This window comes from Cuculus canorus, chromosome 5, assembly GCF_017976375.1.
Source record: "Cuculus canorus isolate bCucCan1 chromosome 5, bCucCan1.pri, whole genome shotgun sequence".
NCBI lineage: Eukaryota > Metazoa > Chordata > Aves > Cuculiformes > Cuculidae > Cuculus > Cuculus canorus.
The window spans coordinates 8,299,669-8,311,903 of record NC_071405.1 but is presented as its reverse complement, the minus strand read 5'-3'; the positions used below and the strand labels follow the sequence as shown (position 1 = coordinate 8,311,903).

Below are 12,235 nucleotides of genomic sequence, written 5' to 3'. Positions count from 1 at the left end.
GAATATGTGCCACTGCATAGATACAGATATATACACACATTCTTAAAAGTATAGATTAAAATTGGGTTTCACCTTTATTTTTGATGCAGAAGACAGAGCCTTGAAGAACCAAAAATAACCTGACACCAAGAGAAGAAACTGAATAAAGAGAGCAAGAACTCAAATACCATGATACGTACCTGCCCATCACTCGCACTCATAACTGCTCTGTCACTCTCTTTAGTACAGATCAAAAGGAAACAGTAATTCAGTGGAGACTAGACAGCTCTAAGTTTAACTCAACATGCACGTGCTTCCAGAGACTGGAAAATCCAAATGTGCTCAATACTTTTTAGCTCTGCTTACTGCTAGTTTTATAACAATGGCTGGAGGGCACAATTAGTTTCCCCATGTGCCATGTTGTGGGGCATCACACGGCAACACAACTGTTTCCTGGAGAGTTTATACGTCTAATGTGTGTAAGTGTACTAGGAGCACCATGGAGAATCATGGGGTGTGTGACTATAAAACCCAGAAATATCCACTGTTTCTTGATGCCACGCCATTTAATGCTGCAGTTATTTCACCCTGCAGCATCTCTCAAGCCTCTACAGAAAAAGCAATCTGAGCCTAAAGGTGTGGAAGGATCCACAGAGTGAAAAACGTTCTGTTGATTTTATGCATGTTACTTACATGAATTCCTTTTTTTTTTTTTTTAGGTACACTCCTTTTTCTTGAATGTGGGACTAAGGCAGGATAGGGAAACTGGGTCTCTGGATGATGATACTGAAGTGAAAAGCATATCATGATTAAATGCAAATATGGATTGTGTAGGATAATGTTGGCAAGAAGAGTGAAGGAAAGCCCTTGCAATACACAAACAAAACTCTATGACAGTCAGATGTGGGTTTTGAAGTATCCATTTAAGTACTGATATTTCAGTATCTCTTTACTTTTTATAAAAAAGCTTCTCACACCTGTCCATATTTGCAAAGAAATAGTTGCTTTCAAGCCTGACATCTTCAAAAGGCAGAGAGGAGTGCCACAATGGCTACAGCTCCTTCCCTATGTAAATCTAGGATGAGCTGGACTTCAAAGCTTCATTAGAGCGCTTTCAAATGCAGTAAATACATCTTCGTGTGCCGCTGATAGATGCAGCTGCTTATAATAATTGGGAAAGTTAGCATGTTTGTTAGAAGCCCAATTTAAAAAAACCAACAAGAGATAAACATGGAAGATACTTTCATCTTACTCATCTGACCTAGATGCAATGACACATACATTCATTTGGAAGCTCCCCTTCATTAGCACCTAACCTTGTAGAGCAACTCACTCTCTCTTGGACAGACCACTGGGGACAGCAAGTAAATGCAAGAGAAGTTGCCCTTGATTCAAAATTAAGTAATTATGATTAATTGAAGCCACACTCTCTCTGAACAAAGATTTGAAAGGTGAGTTGTATTTTTTCGTTTGTGTCTTTCTTTCCCTGAAGAGCAGCGTGGCATCTCTGGTAGATGATGCAATGCCGAAAGCAAGTTGCTGCAAGGAGACGTCCCCAAGATGTGTCTCTTCCACTGGTGAACCTATCTGGCTGTGCTGCGCAGCCCTGTGCAGTGCCAGGCCAGGTTGGCTGGGTCCTTAAAAACACCCACTACCTGATGTTTCCCTGCTTTGTGGCCATGACCCTATTTCACATCCTCCCCTCTCTCCAGCCTGGCATGCGATGGGAATGCTGCAAGGCAGGCAGCTGACTGAAGCCTGGCAGGGACTCACACTGTTCCCATGCCCAGTGTGGCACTGCATGCCCAGTTGGAAGAGGCACAACGTAACTTTGATAACTTCTATCCCACCAGCTGTTTGTAAAGACCAAAGTGATAATAACAAAGAACATGGCACCAGTCTTTTATGTCCTCTCCAAACACCTGTGCTTCACTGAAAACTACGCTCATCTACCTTTTCCTCCACCAGCCTACTCCTGGTTTCTTTTCATTTATCCTTCTCCTCTCAGTTCAAAACTTGCCCAGCCAGAGGTTATCTCCCTGCTCAGAATATAATTACCTGTGACTGCTGCTGCCTTCTGCAGAAGAAAAGCCAAGAGTCTGCTAATTTGACACTGCCTTTACCTCACATTCCTATAGGTTTTTTTTTCCCCAGAACCACTCAGATGAGCTGAGCCCAGTGGTATAGGGATCTGAGCCCAAGTATTGCTGTGCCTCAGCACAGGGCCAACACTTTGGAGGAAGATGAGTGTGACCCTACTTGGGGATGGGAGGCCGAGGGGACAGACATCATCAAATTTGCAGTGAAAATCTGCTCCAGCCAAGTGAGACCAAGGACCCAGTAACCTCTCACAGCCATGGGCTTTCTCCCCACTTTGTGCACACGCTGTGGAGAAGATACATTCCCAAAGCCCTGGTGTGACCTCCCCAGGAGGTCAAGTTCTTTCAGCCTCTTGTAGGACACAGGCAGGAGCCTGGCAGAGCTCTTCAATAAATCATTTCCTCTTTCTCTGCTTGGGACAGAAGCTGCTACACCCTAGAATGATTATCGGTAGCTCCTTTGAAGAAGCAAGCTTGATGCACTCTGAATCAGTGCAGAAAACACCCAGGGACTCAGAAATCCAGGGGTTAGCTAGGAGTTCAGAATTCAGGACTGATGTGCCTTGGTGGAGCTGTATTTCCAAGGCAGCAAGGGCAGGCTGATGTACAGCCCTGTGTCCACCCTCCTCTCAGCTTCCTCATGAAACCTGGATGTGTTCACAGGTGTTTGCTATTTCCTTTTTCACTCTGAAATGCATAACTACACAGACCCTCATATGCCAGCTGACACTGTGAAATCACAGCACCCCAAAGTCCAGGATCTTGGTCCCTGTTCACCCACTGAACAACTCTGTCACCATGTCATCCCTGTGTCATTCCATGGAGACCTACAGCAAGGGGAGACATTGTCCTGTGAGAACTGCCTTGACTCAGCTCACAATGTGTTTCTGCAGTGCCAAAAATTGCAACAGAAAGCAAACACAACATTTCAGTCCCTGCAGCTACATAAATCCATGTTGGGCAGAAGAAAGAGTCCTGTCACGAGGCTGGTGGGAACATTCAAGCTGAATGCATTGTGGAAGCAGTGTGTTAAGGAAATGTACCATCTCTTGGACGACACTGAGGAGCTGGCTGAGGTCCACAGAGCAGCTCCAGATAATCAGCTTTCATATCCCACCAAGGGGATTTGATGTGGTTCATATCCTATGTGAATGCCTAATTTGCATTAGAAGAGTCTGGGTCTTCGCAAGGTGTGTTGGTCTTTACACCCTTTTGTATAGGTTCTTTTCTGGAAACAGAAGAGCCATCTTGTGTTGCCTCTCTGGCCTGAAGTGATTCAAAGTGACTCCTTCACACAAGCTTAGCAAATGGAGCTGGCAAATGGATTTAAAAATTGTTGATGATACAACCAATAATAGAGAAATACTGCAATAACTCATACCTCATTTTCTTCAGAAACAATGCTAAAAAACCCTCAACAAATACAAATGAAAAAAATTCATGCCTAGGATAAACAACATAAACCAAACCTTTGCAAATACGTTCGGAAAAAATGCTACTAATTTTCACATCTTGAAGTGCATTGTAGACAAGTATTCACCATTTTCCTCATGTTTATGAGGGAGGCAAATTTGTGTCAGACCTAGGATTTAGACACAGGATAGCGCAGACCCATACTGTGCTCAGACGAGGCTGCTATTTTCCTGCTTCTAAGAATAAACTACAAAATACACCCCATTTCCAGAGCACAGACACTCAGAACATGGTTCACCTACAAAGCTGGTGTCTTTATCTGAACTCATCCTCCAGGAGCCCTGTGCAGTCAAGGGAGGGAAAAAGGCACTTGAAGGGTGTGAGTCATTTCACCTGCAGCTAGATGTTAAAACAGGTCAGACAAGCTGCACCCTGCAACGCCCCGATTGTCTCCTGTGTCTACACAGGGAGTTTTCTGCATATCGCTTGGGTGCAGACATCCGCCATGTGATGATGGGTAAGAAGCATCCAAACCCCTGCCTCTAGCAGTGCAAATGTCAGCGTTTGGTGCAGATTGTGTAAAAAGCCTTTCCATAAAGCTTTTCTCTGTGCGTATGTGTACTATACTCTTAATCTGATGCTATTTCTATTGCCTCCAACAGCATGCTGGGGTAATGCCAGTTCCCGGCTGGGATGCGTTCCCCATCCAGCCTCAGAGACCAGCCAGTCCTTCCAGAGAAACAGTATTATTTTAAAAGCCGCAGAGGGAGGACAAGTGACAACTGCATAGAAAGCTATGCCAGACTGGCAGGTCCAAGTGAGAGCCAGAGGAAAACCAGACATTTTGCCTGCACGGAGCAACTGGATGAAACAGAAATAGGAGAGGCAGAGCCTCCCTATTCTCACCCTGCTTCTTGGGAAAATCCTTCAGCAGTCCGTGGGGAACTGAGCTGGTCTCCCTGCAGCTCCTAAGAAAGTGGAACCCACTTACGATGGCTGTGCCTCCTTCCATGCAGCCACCCTTATACATTGCAAAACTCATCCCACTCACAGGGCTGCAGTCACAGGACCGATCCGGCTCAGATCTCCCCCACCACTGGCACCTTGCGCCGCTATGGACTCTTACTGTCAGTAAATCCTTCCCAAGCCATTGCTTTGATGTGCTCAGGTGAATCTAAGATGTTTCATTCCTCAGTCCTTGAGAACAAGCCCTTTCTAGGAGCCTTCAGTTGTCAAAACAAGGCATATCTGGGGACTTTATTTTTTAATATTCTGAAAACTAGGCCAGTCAAGCCCAACTGCTTAGAGTAACCTTTGGTAAATAGGCTTGCTGCAAAGCCGCAGTGATTTTTAAATGCAGGTGGACCTCAGGGAAAATGATTCACTATTAATACTTTTATATGAAAAAGTTTTTAGATTTAATTTTTTCTGATATTCGATTTCTTAAAATATAATTTTTGGGATGTTAACAACTCCTCCTTTTAATTGACATGAATTTATATGTGCTTAAATGTAAAAAGTTAGACTATGGAAAAAACGGACAGAAATGAATGAATAGGAAATTTTCTCACACCAGCCTTTGTGTTTGTAATTAGGCAGAAAGCTGTGAGACACAGTTCAGTCTGATAGCAGAGCCATGGGCCATCTGTATGCATCCTTCAGCTGAAAGTCCAGCCTGTGAGCCTCACAACGAGCCAGAGAAACCTGAACAGTCGGTGTTAATTCAAACCTTCCTTTGGGATGGATGCAAGAAGCCTCTGCCATGCACTGTGGATGGACTCATTGTGTCTGGACTTGTTCCCTGCCTTGAAAACCTCTTTCATTGCAGGTTTACTGCCCTTCCAAGAGAGAAAGGGCAATGGCAGCAGTTCCAGCTCTTGACCCCAAGTTTGGAGTAACACCTTCTTCAAGGTCAGGGCATGGCAAGGAGGTAGGAGCAAACAGCCAACAGGATGGGAAGACCAAGACAGCAAAACCAGCAAACACCTGCAAAGGGCCAGCCAGGAGCACTGGCTCTGACCCAGCTTCCACTAACAGCTTCTTGGTATGGCTTATGCATGGGAACAGCCTCTGACCATGGTGTCCTGTGCAGGCAGAAGTCTCTGCAATCAAGAAGCATGCTCAGAAACCTTCAACCAAACAGGACAGTGACAAGAAACCTGGCAGGAATGGAAGGGAGCTGAAGCCACAAAAAGTGAGAGCCAACAGAGACTGAAGCCAGGCTACCTCTTTCCAAATGCAAACTGCATTTAGGCTGCTTCACCTAATTTACTCCTGTAAATCTCCATGTCCTCTCAGCTCATTTTATTAATCTGCACTCTGAGGATGCAGAATAGATTGCCTGAAATGACGGCTTTATTGTTCTTCTGCTCTGTACACTCCTCAGATAGCTTTACTTTGATGTGAAATTTAGTCTCAAAAACAAATTGCTCTAACAACTGTTTTAATTGCTCTCCAGTAAATTCTCCTTAATCCTCCTGTCCTAGGAACTCTTTTGTGTTAAACCATTGCTCCATCTGCGTGTGGGAAAGGAATCGCTGTCCTTGGCTGTGCAGTGAAAATGACTGACTGCTGAGCAATTAGTTAATCTTCAGGATAGGAAGGTTTCACAAAACAATCTTTCATGCTGGATTTTGGAGGAAAAGAAGATTTTTGTACGTTAGTCTGCTGGCTGCTTGAAAGAAACACTAAATAATAGCCTTTCTGCAAATTTCCATTGATCCTGACTTCACAGATAAGGTAGTATGCAAACACAAAAGCTTGCTACGAAGCACATTTTCATTTTATTTTTGAGAAACTGTATTCATACAGTTTCTTTCTAAGCAATTACAGAATTGACTTGTAAGAGATGTGAAGATTTCCACTCCAAGTAACAAAGTGACGTCACTTCAAGGAAAGGAGAAATATTTCTATGATGTTGAAAAAGCACTTCTAAGGGAAGTTTAATGGCATTTTATATGCAAGAAAGAGGTTAATCCTTTCATCATGACTTAATAAAGATCTGTGTCATCCAAACTGCTAATCTAAAGAAAAAGGAGGGTACATAGAGAGGAAGAGACCCTTCAGAAAAATCCAACAACAGCCAATAACTGATTTCCCAGAGCTCAGAACTTTGATAACCTCGTTACTTCTTGCTCTGTGTTTTAGAAATTGGTTACTGTAGGTCAAATTTTAATCTGGTTCCATTTTGTGTTTGCAATCAATTTGCACGGCACCCAACTACTCTTGCTGAGAGACATCTGTGCACGCTGACAGTCAATCAGGCTGATCTGCATGTGTGAACAAGCACGCCTATTAAGAAGAGAGTGTTTGAGAGCCTGTCCCATCTACTTTATACTTGGTATGGATCTGAAGCCATCCTGCTTTACTTTAAAACATATCTGGATTGAAGAATAAGGCAGAGATCCAAGTTACATTTGCCACATCCTGAGAGCATCATGGTCCAACACATACAACATCAGGCTGGGATTCAGGAGGATGGATTATTTTGCCAGCCCAATCTTTGGCCAGGTGGGAGCTCTTGTGCAAATCATACTGTCTGTTCATGTCTCCATCTCTCCCAGTGTAAGGGAGGATAATAACACTGCCCTCATTCCTGCAACTAATTTGAAATCCCTTTATCATCTCTATACCATTTACAACTGAGAGACTAGGATCCCAGCCGGTGGCAGAGAGAGGTCATTTTTTTGGCCTGTTGCCAAAACTGGGACAATTCATTAAAAACCCAGCCATAAAAAAACCCCACATAGATGTTCTGAGGATTTCAACTCAAGCCCGGAGGCCCAAGGCACTGCTGCACTGAGACATCTAGGGCAGTGCACAATGGATTTACAATGCTATGAGAAGTCCTTTCCTGATGCCTTAATACATTGGTCTGGTTTGCCTAAGGGTAGCATTGACATCTGCTTAGCAAAGCAGGGTCAAGTTGCTTGGCTTGAGTGATAGGCACTGACTCTCCAAAATGGTGTGATTAAACATTTACCTAAGCATGTGCTGAGCTTTGAGGATGAGGAGTCAGATTGCCAAAAGAAATGCCAAAGCCCTGTCCTCTGTTTGCACAATTGCAGACACACCAACCACAAGGGCATTTTTTGAGAGCAGCTTTTCTGTTCTTCCAGTCGCTCTGACCTGAGCACCTCCCGCCCATACATTTAGTGCTTACAGCCGTCTCTTTCTTTTTCTACCTCAGGGGAAAACAATGCATAGATTTTGCTGCTGTAGGCTTAGCTGTTACATCTGACAGCTGCTGGGCTCTGTTTCTGCTTGGAAAGAGATGGTGAAAATGGGCACTGCGCACCTTTGGAAGGGAGGAGGTTTTGAAAAAGATTCTGGAACTGAAACAGATTAAGTTCTGCTGGTTTGCCTTCATTATTTTCTGTTTTCTTTGCTTTAACCAACAGCAGATGCCTTAGCACATTGCAGAAGAGCCAGATTCAGAGCTATTTCTCCAATACTAGCAATGACAGCAAAATGCAGCTTCCACATACAAAATTATTTAAAGCAATAAACCAGAAAGGCTACTTCATTTATTAATTTACAGTGATTTTCAAGCAGGGGCTGTTGCTGCCTGGCCTAGTTTAGGGTCAGTCCATTACATAGAGGAGTGTTGATTCATGGGGCCCCAGAACAGACTGAAGCACGACCATGACCTACAGAGACAGTCCCTCCTATGGGATTCCCATCACAAACTGGGGCAATGAAACCCAGCTTTAGCATCTTAATTCCTCTCCAAGACCCTAAATCCTACACTAAACTCTATACAAAGACTAAATTGGACTGGGGAGCTGAAATATTTTGTTGAACCAGGGCCTGATTTGTTTTCTGTATGCAATACAGAGATGGTTAAACACGGGGAAATTGAGCAGAGAACAATTTTGGGATAACTGTTGCAGTGTAACTATTACTGAATAGTGTCTCACAGGGACCCTTGTTCCCTCGCACTGGTTAGGTTTATCCACTTAGGGATTTAAATCACGCCTTCTTTTACTCTATAACAACTCTCTCAAGTAAAAAACCCTTGTATGTGTTGGTCATTTGGTGAGTGAGCAAACTAAATGCTTCCTCCTGCCCTCTGCCTCTTTCTACCAATATCTCCTTCTTGCAGATTCACTCTTGATGAAGTGTATCACACACTCATCTCTCCTCCTTCCCCTTCCCTTCCCTATTCCCCTTTTCTTGTCCCTTATTAGAGGGAGCAAAGAGAAGGGGAAATATTTCTCCTCCTTCTTTGCCTGACACTAAAGCAGAGCAAAGAGGAGATCTCTAACACTCTTGCTCGACTGTCCTTCCCTCTTAAAGATGTTTCTTACTCTGTAGAGCATAGGGCTTCTGCAAGAAGGGAAGTTGAGGTACTTAGAGGTACCGTGGTGCATTTCCAGCCCCTTGGGAAAGAGGAGCCTTGCAGAAGGCTAAAATCATAAGCTCAGTAGACCCAAGGTCTTTCACTGGATGCAGAGGAGAATCACAGAAAAGATGCCCTCCACCCACCACAACCAAACCATCCCATGACTTCTAGGATGCCACACAGATAATGGCCTCAAGTTGCAACAGGGGAGGTTTAGGTTGGATATTAGAAAAAATCTTTATTGCAAGAGTGGTCAAACAATGGAACAAGCTGCCCAAGGAAATGGTGGGGTCACTATCTCTGGAGGTGTTAAAAAAAATGTAGATGTGGCACTTTAGGACATGGTTTAATAGGCACAGTGGTGTTGGGCTGACAGTTGGACTGGATGATCTTTGAGGTCTTTTCCAACCTCAACGACTCTATGATTCTATGCAAATAGCTGGTGACACATACCACCAAGTGATTCCCTAAGACAAATCCTGCTAGCACATCACTATTAGGAACCATGAGACTCCGGAGTTGAAAGGAGCTTCCCATTGCCTCCTGGCCCATCCATGGGGTGAGGTGGTCACTGCGAGACAGTGCTCCTTCAACAGGACACTCCAACTAAAAGCAGGCCTGGTCTTTGCAAACTTATACCGGCCATTGGATCAATATCTGCTACTGGCAGTGGCCTGATGAAATGTCAGTAACCAGCACTGTCAGATGATTGAGGCTTTGCTGTAGTGCAGATGAGCTACAGACTGTGCATTTTATTACAGATGATTAAAATAAAAGAAAGTCCTCAGAGAAAGCAGCCTTCGCTTTTCACAGAGCAGCATCTTCTAAGAGTGATATGCTTCCAAGCCTCTATGTGACAGCCGGGTGGTTTGAGCTTGGGGCAGACTGGAGAAATGGTGCTCTCTGGGGAAAAGCGCCAAAAGACTTTTCAAGCTGCTCTTCTGCCTGATTTAACTTGGAACAGAAAATCAATCATCAATAATAATATGCAGAACTAATGTACCACTCTCCTTTCCTTGGATTGGAGAAAGCAGGATTCAGGTTGCTGCCTCGTCTAGCAGATGCCAAAAACAGGACTCCGAGAGGTCATCTATCTCTTACTCAAAGGTCATTGAGCCAGTTAGTGAATAAGTGAGGGATGGAACCAAGGATCCATCCCAGAGTCCCCATAGCATGAAACCCCATACTGCAAGAAGATTAAACATTTAAAAAGATGTATTAAAGTAAAATAAAACTATTAATACAATAATGGACTTTGGTTTTACTAGTGTCCCATCTGAGAAACATAGATCTGTATCCCAAATAGTGGGAAGGGCTCAACTGCAATTGCAATTGATGGCTGAAATTAAATCCTGTCCAAGACTACTTTACTGCTGTTAAGGTTTGTTTTGGAAGCGTGGTGGGTATGTGGGCAGCATTGTCTCTATTTAGTGAGAAATTTCAGAAGGTCTTGCTTTTATTCCAACAAAAAAATGAGAAAAAGTAACATTTGGCTTATGGTCAGCCCTACTTATGACAGACCCAGTATTCCTGCATAACCCAGCACAAAGCCACACAGAACATGGGCCCAGAGAATTTGCAGAATATGTGGGTTATTCTCTGTGTTTTTGCCTCTTATGGGATTCTGCCTGAAGACCAAATGGTCTCAATAAATGCCTACAAAAGACTCTCCATTTATGAAGCAATGCATCAGCAAAAGAACTGCAAATTGTTCCCAAAACGACTATTCTCTCCTCTCTATTTTAAGTGGAAATTTAAATTAATTGGAGTCATTATAGGTTTTTTCTTAAATATTACTGTGCCACACTATTAAGTGCCTGAAATTTAATCTGAAGCCTTCAGACCTGAAAAAATTGTTTTGCAACTGAAAGCTTGTTGATTTTTTTCCAGCTTTATCAACTAAACTAGCTAAAGATAACACCCACTGCTATCAGCCTTGTTTATGACATTGAGGACATTCTACCTTGCTTTCAGAAACTTTGGTTTTATATGGAATGGGCTACCAGCCACTCCGCTTGTACCCTACATAATTTCCAAGGTTTTATTAATTTATCAAAAAGCTTTTATAACAGAAACTTCTATTAAAACAATGCCCCTCCTGTGCCACCATCGGTTTTATTTGGGGTGAGTCAGAAATAATTTTAAAGGGCAGAACATATGAACAACAAACCCTAATGAAAGGGACAATGGGTACCCTCTGTACCTTGAGGAGTCAAGACATCAGACCTTGATGTATGTTTCCATATTACAGTGCAGAGAGGTAAAATGTGCGGCTCTGTTACTGTCAGACATTCCTCACCTGAACCAGGTCTCATAGTGGAAACTAATTTGGTGGGGAGAGCCACTGACTCCAGATTCATGCTAATTTTTCACAGAGGCTGCCCAGTGGGGTGATTTGAGTCCCCATCCCTGGAGGTGTTTAAAAGACGGGTAGACGAGGTACTCAACGACATCGTTTAGTGGCAGATAGGAATGGTTGGACTCTATGATACAAGAGGTCTTTCCAACCTAGTGATTCTATGATTCTAAGATAATTAAAAAACATAATAGTATTCCTGAATGGAGCAGATTTAGGCCAGTGGCTGGGAAGTCATTTGCTCGTTCCCTATTTGCTTCTAGGTCCCAGTCAAGGACCTGATCTTTCAAGTGTTCATGAGGCTGAGAGAGAGGGTAGGTCTTTGACACACCACAAAGACGGGCACAAAGAACACTGTTGTAGCATAGCATCATCCCCTCCGCAGAAAGGCGGGATTAATTAGTCTCAGTTCAGATCTGCTCTAACCTGGCTCTGCCACTTTCAAGCCCAAAGCTCACACTGCACCATGGTTCTGCCTTCAGCCATCCAGCCATGCCAAATCTACCTCAGAGTGAATTCTTATCCTTCTTGACTCACAAATACACCTGATTGCTATATCAGAAAAGAATGAACCTGAGTCAACAAAATTCAGGTAATTCGCTTTCTACAGGTCTTCTGGATGAAACCCAAGCTCAAATGACTGTCATATGCATCCCTGCACCTATGTTTCCTATGGGATGCCCTGTAAATGAAGCCACATGGATGCTGCGAGGGAGAAGAAACTGGGGCAATTCAGCTACTCTCAGAGTCTCAGCTTAGAGATGCCAGAACAAAATCCACCTGCAGTGTGACCTGGCTATTCTTTTAAACTGAAGTCAAGACTCAGAAAAGATGAACAACTCAGGCAGATCATTCACTGACTGAAAGACAGGGCCAGCCCAGTGCATAACAGATGCAAAACAATTCAGTTAAGCCATTAGGAAATCCCAATTTAACAGGAAAAAAAAAAGACCTAAAGGTTATTTACACTTTTAATATCTATGTCATATAGCTATAGAAAGCTCTGCAAAATAACCTTAACAAGTGTCCCTGGGATTCTTCAAG

At 43.4% G+C, this 12,235-nt stretch overlaps 1 protein-coding gene across 1 annotated transcript in view; it reads right to left on the bottom strand.

Annotated features, from left to right (window-relative positions):
• Positions 1 to 12,235, bottom strand: part of KCNH5 (potassium voltage-gated channel subfamily H member 5) — a 169,633-nt gene that overhangs the window by 14,005 nt on the left and 143,393 nt on the right. The gene's annotated exons all lie outside the window — the stretch shown is intronic.